Genomic DNA, 14,330 nt, shown 5'->3' with positions numbered 1-14,330 from the left:
GCATCGTAAACTGTGTTTGATACTTCCGTTTATGAATGTAGAGGAGTCTCTGTCTCCTGTTAATCCATCTCCAGTGCAGCTCAGGCTGCGGAGAAAGGGACTGGGGAATCTGTGTCTCCAAAATGGAGATGTGCCCCCCACAGGGCTGATAAAGAATTGTAATAAATATTTAAAAGGTTAAATTGTGACAATAATTCAAAAATAAAATAAAAAACACACTGACACCGTCCAACACTTCAACAAAGTCTAAACACTCTACCTTCCACTTTTGCTGGACAGCTGATCTGGTAAAGTAACAGACTTACTGGCCAGATCACCAAGTAAAACTGAAAAAAAAGCCTTAAATGTAGCTCCCACATCTAAGAATTGGTAAGCTGCAATATATAACTAGTGCTAGATGAAAGCCTCATCTTTGAGAGATAACAGGTATTCTATTCCCTTCAATCCATTTCTAATTATTGCCCTTTACTGAGAAGACAAGCTCACTTTTTAAATTGTTATTAAGGGGAGGTTAATCTTTGCGTGGGTTACTCTGGAAACGTTTTGGTTACCTAGTCACAGATTGTCCAGTGTTATCCTCGGCAGACACTTACATAAATCCTTCTGGTTATTGCTTAGTTAAAAGGAATTAGGTGAAATTGGCTAGGTATTAACTCAGGTAGCTGAAATTGTCAAAAGTAACCATCCGTTTGTAACTAGTTCCAGAATTGGAAGAATTTATACATAACACTTGTTTTTAAAATGCAATAACAAATAAAAAAACAAAATGTTTAAATGCACACACATACAGAAAAATGCAATGCATGCCACTTTTCATGACATCTTCCCTCGTTTTGAGCATGCAGGCTTTTATAATTGCAATAAATAATGTGGAATCCCAGTCTGCTGTAGTAAAGAATGTTGTAATATATATATCTATTTTCTTCTTCTTTTTTTTTTTTTTTAATATATCTTTATTGAAACAAGGTACATTTTTCCACTAGGGAAGCAGAAACCGCATACCTCCCAACATTTTGACATGGGAATGAGGGACACCTACTAACAAAATTATGTAGGCATAGGACACGCCCCCTTCCATACCCCCTTAAAGGAAAATTAAAAAAAAAGTTAAATCCACAAAGATTTTTTTTTTTTTTTTTTTTTTTTTTACCACTACTATTCCTTTTATATTGGCTTTTGAAATGTACAAATGCAGCAATTTAGAAATTGGATGAAAACACATTTAGAAAGATAAAAAGTGGATTTTATATAAAACTATATGGATCAGACCAAAATGAGGAACAAAGAAGGGGCAAGAGGGACATTGCTCCAAATCAGGGACAGTCCCTGGAAATCGAGGACATTTGGGAGCTATGGAAACAGTGGCACAAGTAACACCTGGGAGAACAGAGTGCAAATGTTCCAGTCCACCAGTGGCAAAATGGGCGTAGTGCACAAATCTCTTCCCACCTGGCCACCCCCCCAGCTCCTGCCACCCTTCTCAATCGTGGCTTGATGACATCACAGGGTCTATGAATATTCATCCTGTGTACTGTAAGAATAAGATAAAATGAATTATGACTTGCCTGTAATTCAATGCCAAGTTCAGTAAAACTCTTGACTAAAGCAGCAGACTTGGTAAACTCTTCGCAAAGGGCTTGTTGGTTGAAACCTTGTTCAGGGGACTCCGCCTCTAAGGTGAGGCTTTGCAGGATGCCTTTTGAAGGAGATTTTCTCTAAGCATCTTCCAGGACAGCCACGAGACCTAGGGCTCCTCTTGCCAGGACAGGAAACCCGTTAACCCCTCACCAGATAAAAGGGCGGTCCTCCTGGCCCCCCCATGTCAGTATTAGCGTTTCCCCTGGACAGGGTAACTTGTTTACTGGAACTGGTCCCCATTGGTCTCATGCGCGTGTCCTTTTGGGGTGGTATTCCTACCTTCCTCTTAGGTCCCAGAGTGGCACATCCACCAGGGGAGTAGGCTTGTGGTTACTGTCCCTGCTTCTCAGTGCATGGGGAATACCAGCACCGTGGTGTATGTCTGAGCTTTGGTCTGCAAGCTGCATGGTGGCAGTTGGCTGTTCTCTCCCTGTTAAACAGCGTGGCTGGAGTGTGCAGGGGAAGAGAGGAAGCTTCTCGCATGAAGGGGCAGAATTTATGCGTTCCAAGCTGGCCCACAGGAAGTACCCAGTGGGGTCACATCTGGGCTGTGTGATGTCATCAGCGGACTCCGGAGATGCTAGTTCCTGTCTCTAAAATGGCATGAACGGGGAGGCTGGTGTTTAAAAAGTGAAACCCGGTAGAGGCTGCTGACCACTACAGGGACAGAATGTTCTCTACGATACCTGCACAGGCAGCAGAAGCAGGCCCTAACACCAGCACCTCACAGGTAAGCCTGAAGTGTATTTCACTTGTACATCCTTTGAGTGTTCTCCCCCTTGTAACCAGTAGGGACTAGATAAAGGGGGCACATTTTTCCTTTTCTCCTGCACTGGGTGTTATGGAGTGTATGTGGCATAATTTATTGTGGTCATTTTGTTCTCTTGCAGGCCAAGACTCAGGACAAGGCCCAAGCGCAGCCACCAAAAAGGAAACGTGCGGTTTGTGGAAACAAATTGAGCTCTTCATGGAGCAAAGCAGGTTGCTGCACCTGTATAAACAGCCTAGTTAAGGCTAAACAGGTAGTCTCCTGTCAGAAAATGCTGACTTCTGTTAGAGATGAGCTTACGTCTACGTTTGGCTCGTTGATAACTTTAATTGACAAGTGTGGAGAGTGAAGAATCTGAGACTGAAGCCGGATCTGCCCAGCCTTCTCTGGAAGAATCAGGGTCAGATACAGGGCCCAGGGATAGAGAATCCGCAAGGGGCTTGAGGTATAAGTTATCATTGGAAGATGTAGATGACTTATTAAAGGCTATCTATACGACACTCAATATAGCAGAGGAGAAGGTACAATTGTCTAAACATGACCTTATGTACAAAGGTTTGCATAAGAAAAAGGCCAGAGTTTTTCACATGCTTAGTTCCCTTCTTGATACTATCAAGCTGGAATGGGAAAATCCAGAGAGAAAACTTTTCTTTTCGGTAAGCTAAAAAGAAGGTTTCCATTTGAAGAGGACACAGTGCAGTAATGGAACAAAAATCCTAAGTTAGATGCATGTCTTTCAAAGGTTTCAAAATATTCGGACCTAGCGTTTGATTATATGGGCGCGCTTAGGGATCCGATGGATAAAAGAGGAGATCTTCTTCACAGAGCCTGGGACTCCAGCCAGAAATTTAGAAGTACAGGTGATACTCGAAAAATTAGAATATCGTGCAAAACTTCATTTTATTTTACTAATGCAACTTAAAAGGTGAAACTAATACATGAGATGGACTCAAGAAAGCAAGATGGTACAAGCTGTGATTTGTCATAATTGTGATGATTATGGCTTACAGATCATGAAAACTCCAAATCCACAATCTCTCAGAAAATTCGAATATTACATGCTATCAATAAAACAAGGATTGTACATAGAACAATATCGGACCTCTGAAAAGTATAAGCATGCATATGTACTCAGTACTTGGTTTGGGCCCCTTTAGCAGCAATTACTGCCTCAATGTGCCGTGGCATGGAAGCTATCAGCGTGTGGCACTGCTGAGGTGTTATAGAAGACTAGGATGCTTCAATAGTGGCCTTCAGCTCTACTGCATTGTTCTGTCTCATGTCTCATCTTTCTCTTGGCAATGCCCCATAGATTCTCTATGGGGTTCAGGTGAGGCGAATTTGCTGGCCAATCAAGCACAGTAATCCCACGGTCATTGAACTAGGTTTGGTGCTTTTAGCAGTGTGGTCAGTTGCCAAGTCCTGCTGGAAAATTAAGTCGGCATCCCCATAGAGCTCGTCTGCGGAAGGAAGCATGAAGTGCTCCAAAATGTCCCGGTAGACGGCTGCATTGACCCTGAACTTAATGAAGCAAAGTGGACCAACACCAGCAGATGACATGGCTCCCCAAATCAACACAGACTGTGGAAACTTCACACTGGACTTCAAGCATCTTGCAGTTTATGCCTCTCCATTGCTCCTCCATACTCTGGGTCCTTGGTTTCCAAATGAGATGCAAAATTTGCTCTCATCAGAAAAAGGGAACGTTGGACCACTGAGCAACAGACCAGGTCTGTTTTTCTTTAGCCCAAGTAAGCCACTTCTGGTGTTGTTCAGGAGTGGCTTGACAAGAGGAATACAACATTTGAAGCCCATGTGCGTGGCTCTTGATGCACAGACTCCAGCCTCAGTCCACTCCTTGTGAAAGTCTCCAACACTTTTGAGTGGTCTTTCCCTGACAATACTCTCCAGGTTGCGGTCATCCCTGCTGCTTGTACACTTTTTTTATTTTTTTTTTCTTTTCTTCCACACTTTTCCCTTGCACATAACTTTTTATTCATGTGCTTTCATACAGCACTTTGGGAACATCCAACTTCTTTTGCAATTACCTTTTTTGAGGCTTTCCCTCCTTTATGGAGGGTGTCAATGATTTTGGTTTTCTGCATAACTGTCAGGCCAGCAGTCTTTCCCAGGATTGTGATTCCTACTGACCATTTAAAGGCACAGGAACCCGTTGCGGGTGTTATGGCTTAATTAGCTGATTAGAGTGGGACACTTTGAGCCTACAATATTGCACCTCTTCACAATATTCAATTTTCTGAGATTGTGGATTTGGGGTTTTCGTGAGCTGTAAGCCATAATCAGCGCAATTATGACAAATCGCGGCTTGAACTATCTCATATATTCGTTTCACCTTTTAAGTTACATTAGTGAAATAAATTAACTATTGCAGGCTATTCTAAATTTTCGAGTATCACCTGTATGGTTGACACAGATACAAACACTTGTTGGCAGGTACCTCCTTGAGAACAGATTCTGAAATCTTTCCCTCTTCTCTTTCGTGCAGTGGGGTTTTTGGCCCATTCTTCCGCAGAGTTGGTAAGAATGACAGCTTGGACGTCAGCCTTAGTGAATTCACCCAGAAGAAGCCAATGGCTTAAAACCTGGTGAGGCGATGCTGCCTCAAAGTTGTGCCAATGGGGCCTTCCCTTAACAGGCGATTATCTTTTTGGCCCAGGTCTGCAAGAGGCACGAGAGCGCATGGCTGATAGAAAAAAAGACCTTTCCAGAGAATAAGAAAAAACTGACTGCTAGAACATTTTTCGTGGCCAAAGTAGGCAGCAAGGTCCTTGAGAAAGGGACAATAGGCCCAAAAAAACAGGGCACAAGGACAGAGGTAGAGGGGTTGTCTTGTTTAATCCTCAACAACCCACCAAGCCACAGTGAGTCGTGTTTCCCAGTAGGAGGAAGATTGAGGGCTTTTCTCCCACAGTGGGCAACAGTCACCTCAAGTCCATTCATCCTGGACCTGGTGCCCAATGTCTATAGGTTGGAATTTTATTGCCAGCCACCAGAGCGATTGGTCACCTTCCCTCTCCAAGATCGGGTAAAAGCCTGGTCCCTGGGTCTCCAAATTGGAGACTTGATAGATCAAAAGGTCCTGATTCCGGTTCCCCTGGTGGATCTTGGCAAAGAATTTTATTCCCATATATTTGTCATCAGCCCTCAAAAAAAAATATCGGCTTATCCTGAACCTCCAAACCTCCAAGTCTCTAAACTGTTTGATCAGGTACAAGCACTTGGTGTTCTCAATCAAAAACTTGCTTTACCCAAACTGCTTCATGGCTACTTTGAATTTGAGCGATGCCTATCTGCACATCCCTATTCACCCAGCCTTCCAAAGATTCTTGAGACTAGTGGTCAAGATGGGAACAGAGATTTTGCACTTTCAATTTCAAGCCCTCCCCTTCGGTCTGTCCTCGGCCCCACACATTTTTACAAATGTGTTGGGGGAGGCGCTGACTACACTAAGGTGAAAAGCGATAACTATTATCCCTTACCTGGGTGACCTCTTAGTGGTGGCGGAGTCATACCAAAAGTTATAATAATTGGTTAAAAATAACCACTGAGGTGATCAAATACCACCAAAAGAAAGCTCTATTTGTGTGAAAAAAGGACGTCTATTTTATTTGGGAGCCACGTTGCACCACCGTGCAATTGTCCGTTAAAGGCAGTGCTGAATCGCAAAAAGTGCTCTGGTCTTTGGCCAGCCAAATCCTCCAGTGGTTAAGCTTGACAGCCTGGTATCTGAAGAAAAGATACTAAGTGCCCAGGGGTTCACAGTAGTCAAGACCCTGGTCAATTGCAGAAAACCAGTCACTAGAGCCATATATTTCAAGGTCTGGAAGAAATTAAATTTGTGGTTACCTGAAAATCATAGCTTAACTCAAGCTGTTCCTTCAATTTTGGATTTTTTTTCAATAGGGTGACGACAAAGGTCTTTCAGTTAGTACTTTAAAGGTACAAGCGGCAGCAATCAGTGTTTTTCTCCAATTTTCTCTCTTGGAAAATCCCACTATAGCTAGATTTTTCAAATCTATTTCTAGGTCCAGGCCAGTAGTGGTTAGTTGTCCAACCTGCGACCTGTCCCTGGTGCTTCAAACTCTGGTAGAATTCCCTTTTGAACCCCTAGAGGATATTTCAGTTACATTACGTACCTTTTTTTTAAAAAACGATTTTTCTTGTGGCAATTGCCTCAGCTCGTAGGGTAAGTGAGTTACAGGCCCTATCAGTGAGGGAGCCTTTCCTCACAATTTTTGAGGATCGGGTTGTTTTGAAAACTGATCCAGGATTTCTCCCTAAAGAGGACAGTACATTCCACAGTTCCCAGGACATTGTACTGCCAACCTTTTGTAGTTTGCCAAAATGTGACCAAGAAAGAGAAAATTTTGTTTTTTAGATGTGAAAATAATTCTTCCCGTCTACCTTGAGGTTACCAAAACCTTTAGAAAAATGGACGCCTTGTTTTTCCTCTTTTCCGGAGCACACAAGGGAAAAAGTGCATCTAAAGCCACCTTGGCTGGATGGATAAAGCAAGCTATTTGTGAAGCGTACAGAATTAGGGAAGTTCCTCTGCCTTTTGTCACTGCACACTCCACTAGAGCCTTGTCTGTGTTTTGAGCTGAGAGGGCTGGAGTCTCACCGAAACAAATTTTGCAGGGCTGCCACATAGTCCCAGTTTTTGTACCTTCGTTAAACATTATCGCCTGGATCTCCTATCTGCTCAGGAGCAGGTGTTTGGTCCTAAAGGTCCTTCAGGCAGTTGTCCCTCTCTAGACTGGTAAGTTCTGGCTCATCGCCTCATGGCTGTCCTGAAAGATGCTTAGAGAAAAGCTGAGTTAGACTTACTGGTAACTCTTTCTGAGAGTCTTCAAGGACAGCCGAATTTACACCCGGTTTTGTCTTGAAGTTATGTGTTTTATCCATATGTTTTACAGGCACATCCTACGGTTCTTGAGAATACGGACATGGGGCCTGGAGGATCACCCTTTTATCTGGTGGGGGTTAACATGTTTCCTGTCCTGGTAGGAGGAGCCCAAGGTCTCACAGCTTTCCCGTAAGACTCTCAAAAAAAGTTACCGGTAAGTCCAGATTTGAAAAAGTTTTGGACCGAACAGCTAATAAAGGAAAATAAATAAATCCTTCCAATCAAAAACAATCTTTTTTTTTTTCGCTCTCAAAGGGCGAATTCATGGGCTTCCAAAGAGCCAGCTTTCAAGGAAAGTGTGGGGAACGGGGAAGCAAAAAGGAGGTATGTTTCTTTGTTTTGTAGGGAATAAAAAAATAAATAAAAAAAAAAAACAACAAAAGAAAACAAATTACTTGGCTCCGGTGGGAAGGAGACTGGGCTCTTCTGCAGTGGAAAAAGCTTACCCCAATTTTTCTCATCCTGAGGATCATCGAGGATGGTTATCGGTTACAGTTCAGCAGCAGTATGCCATTTGTAACCTCCCCTCCCAGGGACCTTCAGAAGGCTTCAACCCTCTGGTCTCAGGCAACTTGATAGACCAGGTGCTTGTCCCTGTCCCACCGCAGGAGATAAATCAAAGGCTTTATTCACACATCTTTGTCTGAAACCCCCCCCCCCCCCTCAGTCAAGTTCCGCCTGATCCTGAACTTAAAACCCTTAAACAAAGGGGTGGTTTACAAGAAGTTTCAGATGGAAACGATCTTCACAACAAAAACATTTTTTGACTCCCAAACTGATTTATGTCCTCCCTTAATCTAAGGGAAGCAAACTTGCATATCCCTATATACGAGGATACGCAAAAGTTCTTGTTGGGTCGCAATCAGGTGGGGGGGGGGGGGGGGGGAGACAATGTTTGCCGGGGGAAGTTCCGAGCCTGGCCATCCGGCCTCTCCTTATCCCCTAGGATTTTTACAAAAGTCCTAACAAAAGGCACTACCCCATTTTGAGATTTAAAGGAATCTTGGTTGCCCTGTACTTGAAGATGGCAGTTCCTTTCTTAGAAAACATGGGGTGGCTCATAAACCGAGAAAAATCAAATCCCCTTCTGTAGATCTGCACTATTTAGGATACAGGGTGAATTCCACAATGCAGAAAGTGTACCTCAAGGAGGAAAAGAGGAGGAGGGTAGTGGAAATGGGTGCTTGCCTTCAGAGCAACCTTCCACTTTCCATCAAAACAGCCATGTCGGGGTTAGGTCTCTAGGCAGTGACAATCCTGGCAGTGCTCTGGACAAAGGCCCATTTCAGATGTCTCCAGGCCGACATGCTAAAAAATTGGGACGGAAGTCATCAAGCCTTGAACAAGACCTTCTGTTTTATCCCAAGGGGCCAAGAGGTCCCTTTTGTTGGTGACATGAGGAAATCCTTTCTCGAGGTGTTCTCTGGTCCTTCCCAATGTTGGTGCAAATTACAAACAGCGCAAGTGCCTGGGGATAGGGGGCTCACTGGGAATCCAAGTGGCCCAGGGAGGAATCTCAAAGGTCTGCCAATTTGGAGAGAATTAAAGGCTATTTGGGAAGCCCTGATAGCATTTGCCAAAGAGGTAAGGGGTCACCACATCCAGATCCTTTCGGACATAGTGGTGGCTGTTTCCTACATGAACAAACGAAGGGACACGTCCATTGCTAGCACGCTTGGCAAGCGAGATTTTTGCTTGTGCCGAGATCAACCTGGGATAACTTTCAGAAGTTCACTTCAAAGGGGTGGACAATGGTCAGGCAGACTATTTGAGTTGCCATCAGGTTCGCGAGTCAGAACGCTCTCTGAATCGAGAGGTCTTTCAGCTGTTCTCAAAGAAATGGGGCCTTCCTCGGGTAAACGTTTTTGCGAACAAGTCAAATACCACCGTTCCAACATATTTTTCATTGGAAAGGAATGAGTTAGCCAAAGGGGTGGATGCCTTGGCTCACACTTGGGTGTTCTGTCTGTTATGCCTCCCCCCCCCCCCTTTTCAAGCTCATTCCCCTGGTCTTAAGAAACGTTGCTCAGAACACCTTGATGATTCTATTAGTACTATATTTGCTGAAGAAAGTTTGTTTTTCTACTCTGCTTCGCCTATCGAAGGGACCTCCCCTCATGTTTCTGCAGGGGAAGAATTTACTATCCCAAGGCACAGTATGTTTTCCAAAATTATAAATTTTAAACTGGTATCTGAGGAAAGCATCCTAAAGTCTTGGGCTTTCTGATAGGGTCGAGAGCACAATCCTATCTAGCGGAAAGATAGTTACACAAGCCATTTATTATAAGTTCTGGAAAATGTTTTGGTTGTTGGCTAAACACAAAGGTGTCAATGGGTATTTCAGACATCCTGGGGTTTATACAGGATGGAGCGGAACGGGTTTTAGCCATTAGTATGCTAAAGGTACAGTCAGCAGCCTTTTATGATTTTTTTATTATTTTTTTTTTTTTGGAGCAACCCTTGGCAACAGATCCACTGGTTATTCGGTTCTTTAAGGGGTTGTCCAGGGTTAGGCCTGTGCCTTTCAGAGTTTTGCCCAAATGGGACCTGTTGGTCATGTTGCAGGGATGGATTAAGTGGTCATTAAAATGGCTTATTCTCAAAGCGGCTTTTGTAGTGGCTATCTCTACAACAAGGCACATTAGTGAGCTGCTAGCTCTCTCTATTAAAGAGCCGTACCTGCAACTCTTTGAGGATAGAGTGGTGATGCGCACTCATCCATGGTTTTTATCGGAGGTGTCTTTTAAAGTTCTGCGATGTGGGATGTGAGGGCTTGTATCTAGAGGTAACTAGTGGAATTAGGAAAATTAATGCCCTATTCATTTTGAATTCCAGTAACAGGGTAGGGTTGCAAGCCTCAAAGAATATCTTACAAAGTCTTAATGTATGCACCCCCCCCCCCACCATAGCTCAAGCTATGTGGACACTGTCGGATTCATGGGCAGAGCAAGCTGGGGCCACACCAGAGCAGATCTGTTGAGCAGCAACCTGGTTAAGCTACTCGCCTTTCATAAAATTACAGGTTGGACCTTGTCTCAGTGCAAGAGTAGGCGTTTGGGAGAAAAGTGCTTCAGGAAATAGTCGCCTACCCCTCCTAATCTGGCAAATTCTTGCTGATCCTCTCCTCTGCTGTCCTGGACAGACTGGAGAAAAACCGTAATGCCCTGTACACATGGTCGGACTTTCAGTTGGGGAAAATGTGCGATCGGATTGTGTTGTCGGAAAATCCGATCGTGTGTGGGCTCCATCTGACTTTTTCCGTCGGAATTTCCGACACACAAAGTTTGAGAGTTGGATCTAAAATTTTCCAACAACAAAATCCGATAGTTTAAATTCTGATCGTATGTAGACGATTCCGACGGACAAAGTGCCACGCATGCTCAGAATAAATTACGAGACTAAAACTATTGGCTACTGGTCTGTTTATATTCCCGTCATACATGTTGTACGTCACAGTGTTCGGAACGATCAGATTTTCCAACAACTTTGTGTGACCGTGTATATGCAAGACAAGTTTGGGCCAAAATCGGTTGCAAAAATCAGACGGATTTTTTCGTCAAAGTCCGACCGTGTGTACAGGGCATATGACTTACCGGTAACACTGTTTTCAAGAGTCGTTCAAAATGGCAGGGATTCCCTACCTAAAATGCTGTTATGTAAGGGTTCACCGCTCCAGGATAATAACCTCTCCTGAAATCGTCTGTCTCCACAATTAAACAGGGTGCTGGCTCTGTTTGCAACAGAGATGAAATTAAAAATATATAGCTGGATAGCCACACTCCAAATATTCACCTTTTATTGAAAAAAAGTTTAAAATCAAGACATCTAGGCTAAGTACAGACTAACTCCACAGCCGCTGACATGTTTCACACTAGACACGAGGCTTAGTCATAGCTGGTGTGCTATGGTGAGCTGGCTCATCCGTGCTCCATCCATCCCTGGCTCATCCGTGCTCCATCCATCCCTGGCTCATCCGTGCTCCATCCATCCCTGGCTCATCCGTGCTCCATCCATCCCTGGCTCATCCGTGCTCCATCCATCCCTGGCTCAGAATTTGTGCTCCATCCATCCCTGGCTCAGAATTTGTGCTCCATCCATCCATCCCTGGTTCATTCGTGCATGTTCAAAAGACTCATTATGGCTCGTAGTATATATGTTGGGGTGTTTTGTTTTCCAAAATGGGGTCATGTTGTGGATGTTTCCATTGTCCTGGTGCTTCAGGGCCTTCAAAAGCGTAGGACCCCTTTTTTCTTTGCAGCGCTGCAAAGAAGCTGCTTGCAGGATTTTTTTTTGACGCCCTGCCAGCGCAGCAACTCGGTGTGAAAGCACTCGGGCTTTCACATTGGGATTCTTTCAGGCCCTTAAGCCCCCGTTCACACCTATGCGAATTAGATGCGGCTTACACCGCATCCAATCCGCAGGACATCTTAAAATACATTAATTTGAATGCATCTGGTTCACATATGTTGAATTTGCACTGCGTATTGCACCAAAAACGTGCGCATTTTGTGGGCATTGCGGTGTGAATTGCAACCCATTATCTTCTATGGGAACGCATCTGATTCGTAGATGCATTCCGTTCTGAACACTAATTCTCTCCTTCTCTTCACTACACCCCCCCCCCCCCCCGCGCTCACTGATCCGCAGCTTAAACGCAGAGGAACCTCTAAACAACTGATTTTTGTCTTCGCAATGAAACCGGAGCTTCAATTCGCAACGCACATGTGTGAAACCGGTCTTACACATTTCATATGGGTTCAGTATTGCCTGACTGAGTAATTGTCATTCAAAATGTGAGAGCACTGAAAATTTTGGTCTGGTTAGGAAGAGGGTTTAAGTGCTCAGTGGTTAATTGGATAATAATCTTTAAAGTGTGGGGTATAATTTAGTTAATATGTAATGGTTAAAATAAAAGGCAATTTATTCTTAAATATCTATATGCAGTGGTAAATATAAATAACCATAGGGTTAGGGAGTAAAATATTTAATCCACTCTGAGACTAACAGACAGAAGAGAGATACTGTATATTAGGGTTGCACCGATACTAATATCGACGCCGATAACCGAGTATTTGCCCGAGTACTTGTACTCGGGCAGATGCTTCCCCCGATACCTTTCATCCCGGAAGTCAGTGGACAGGCAGAGTAAGGTGGAGCACGGGTCCTGGCACAGTCAGAGTCCTTTGCAGCAGAGGAAAAGGTAAGCCTGTGGGCAGGGGTGTGGGTCGCAGTGGAAGGTGCAGCCAGAATCATTAACGGAAGTGACGCCCAAGTCTCTCAGAGGCTGTGCATGGCAGTGCCCATCTTGGTACACCCTGAACTCGGCCTCAGTAGCCTGCAGTCACAAGGCCGCAGCAGACATCTTGGTACACCCAGCCCATATAGTTCACTAACTATATGGGCTGGGTGTAACAAGATGTCCGCTGCTGCATTCTGACCAGGCTTACTGAGGCCGAGAGAGTATCAAGATGGGCTCGTGTATATTCACTCAGTCAGCAAATCAGTGCCCATAATTGCCAGCCATAAGTGCTGCGTATCGGTGCCCATCATTGTCAGCCATCAGTGCCGCATATCAGTGTCCATCAGTCAGTGCTGCAAATCAGTGCCCATCAGTCAAAACCACATATCAGTGCCACCTATCTGTTCTGCATATCAGTGCCACATATCTGTGCCATCTATCAGTTCTGCATATCAGTGCCAGCCATTCGTGCTGCAAATCATTGCCCATCAGTCAGTGCCCCACCTATCAGTGCTCATCGGCGCTGCTGCGTATTAGGGCCATCTCACCAGTGCCACTGCCAGTTACAGTTCTTCATAATTATAAAGAAGCTATTGTTAGTCTGTATTGTGCTTTGAAAACTGTCACTTGACAGTAAAAAAAGTATCAGTACTTGTATTCGGTCATACAAAAGTGGTAACGGTGCAACCCTACTGTATATACTATTAGAAGTTGAATCTGGTAAATATCATAAGACTCAAAGATCACATTTTCTTTTATTTCAAAGAAAACATTTTTAAAGACTGTTTTGTCGATTTTCAGATAGAACTTTAATTTGTTATGTGACAGACTCCCTTGTCATAGGCAGGTGGCTTGATAAAAACTCCCTACGCCTGCCGTCCCTTCTTTTGGAGCGGTGTATACACCGCTCCTGCCCATTGAAATGGGGCAGCACAGCTATACCCCCTGCAAATTGCCACAACAGTGGTGTTTTTTGGCTGCTGGCGGGGCTTAAAATTGTTTTAACCACTTCAACGCTGGAAGATTTTACCTCCTTCCTGACTAGAGCACTTTTTGCGATTCGGCACTGCGCCGCTTTAAATGACAATTGCGTGTTCTTGCGACGTGGCTCCCAAACAAAATTGATGTCTCCCCCCCCCATAAATAGCTTTCTTTTGGTGGTATTTGATCACCCCTGCTTTATTTTTATTTTTAATTTTTTTTTGTGCTATAAACAAAAAAGCAACAATTTTGACAATTTTGAAAAAAAATAAATGCATTATTTTGTACATTTTGCTACAATAAATATCCCCCAAAAAAAAAAAAAAAAAAAATATATATATATATATATATATATATATATATATATATATATATATATATATATATATATATAATTATAAAAAAAAAAAATTCCCTCAGTTTAGGCAGATACCTATGCTACATATTTTTGGTAAAAATCGCAATAGCGTTTGGTCTGCGAAAAGCATAGTGTTTACAAAATAGAGGATAGTTATATTGCATTTTTATTAACCTTTTTTTTTTTTTTTTGTCGTGGGTGCGGCATTATGGCGGGCACATCGGACATGTTTGACCCATTTTTGGGACCATTGTCATTTTATACAGCAGTCAGTGCTATACAAATGCACGGATTCCTGTGTAAATGACACTGGCAGTGAAGAGGTTAACCACTAGGGACAGAGTAAGGGTTAAGTGTGTCCTGGGGCGTGTTTCTAACTATGGGGGCCGTGGCTACGTGTGACATGTCACTGATCTCT

General features: G+C 43.6%; 1 protein-coding gene across 4 annotated transcripts in view; it reads left to right on the top strand.

The window, feature by feature from the left end:
* Positions 1 to 14,330, top strand: part of EYA3 (EYA transcriptional coactivator and phosphatase 3) — a 164,620-nt gene that overhangs the window by 2,797 nt on the left and 147,493 nt on the right. The window contains exon 2 of one of the 4 annotated variants that reach the window (XM_077480946.1): positions 2,529 to 2,852. The exons of the other annotated variants lie outside the window; for them this stretch is intronic. The gene's annotated coding sequence lies outside the window, so the exon portion shown is untranslated. The remainder of the gene's footprint in view (positions 1 to 2,528; positions 2,853 to 14,330) is intronic. 4 annotated transcript variants of the gene reach the window in all.

The sequence above is a fragment of the Lithobates pipiens genome, unplaced genomic scaffold (genome assembly GCF_037356315.1).
Source record: "Lithobates pipiens isolate NorthernLeopardFrog02 unplaced genomic scaffold, aLitPip1_a1.2 Scaffold_16, whole genome shotgun sequence".
NCBI classification, from domain to species: domain Eukaryota; kingdom Metazoa; phylum Chordata; class Amphibia; order Anura; family Ranidae; genus Lithobates; species Lithobates pipiens.
The sequence above is the reverse complement of the archived record's forward strand: the minus strand, read 5'-3'. Positions and strand labels throughout refer to the sequence as shown.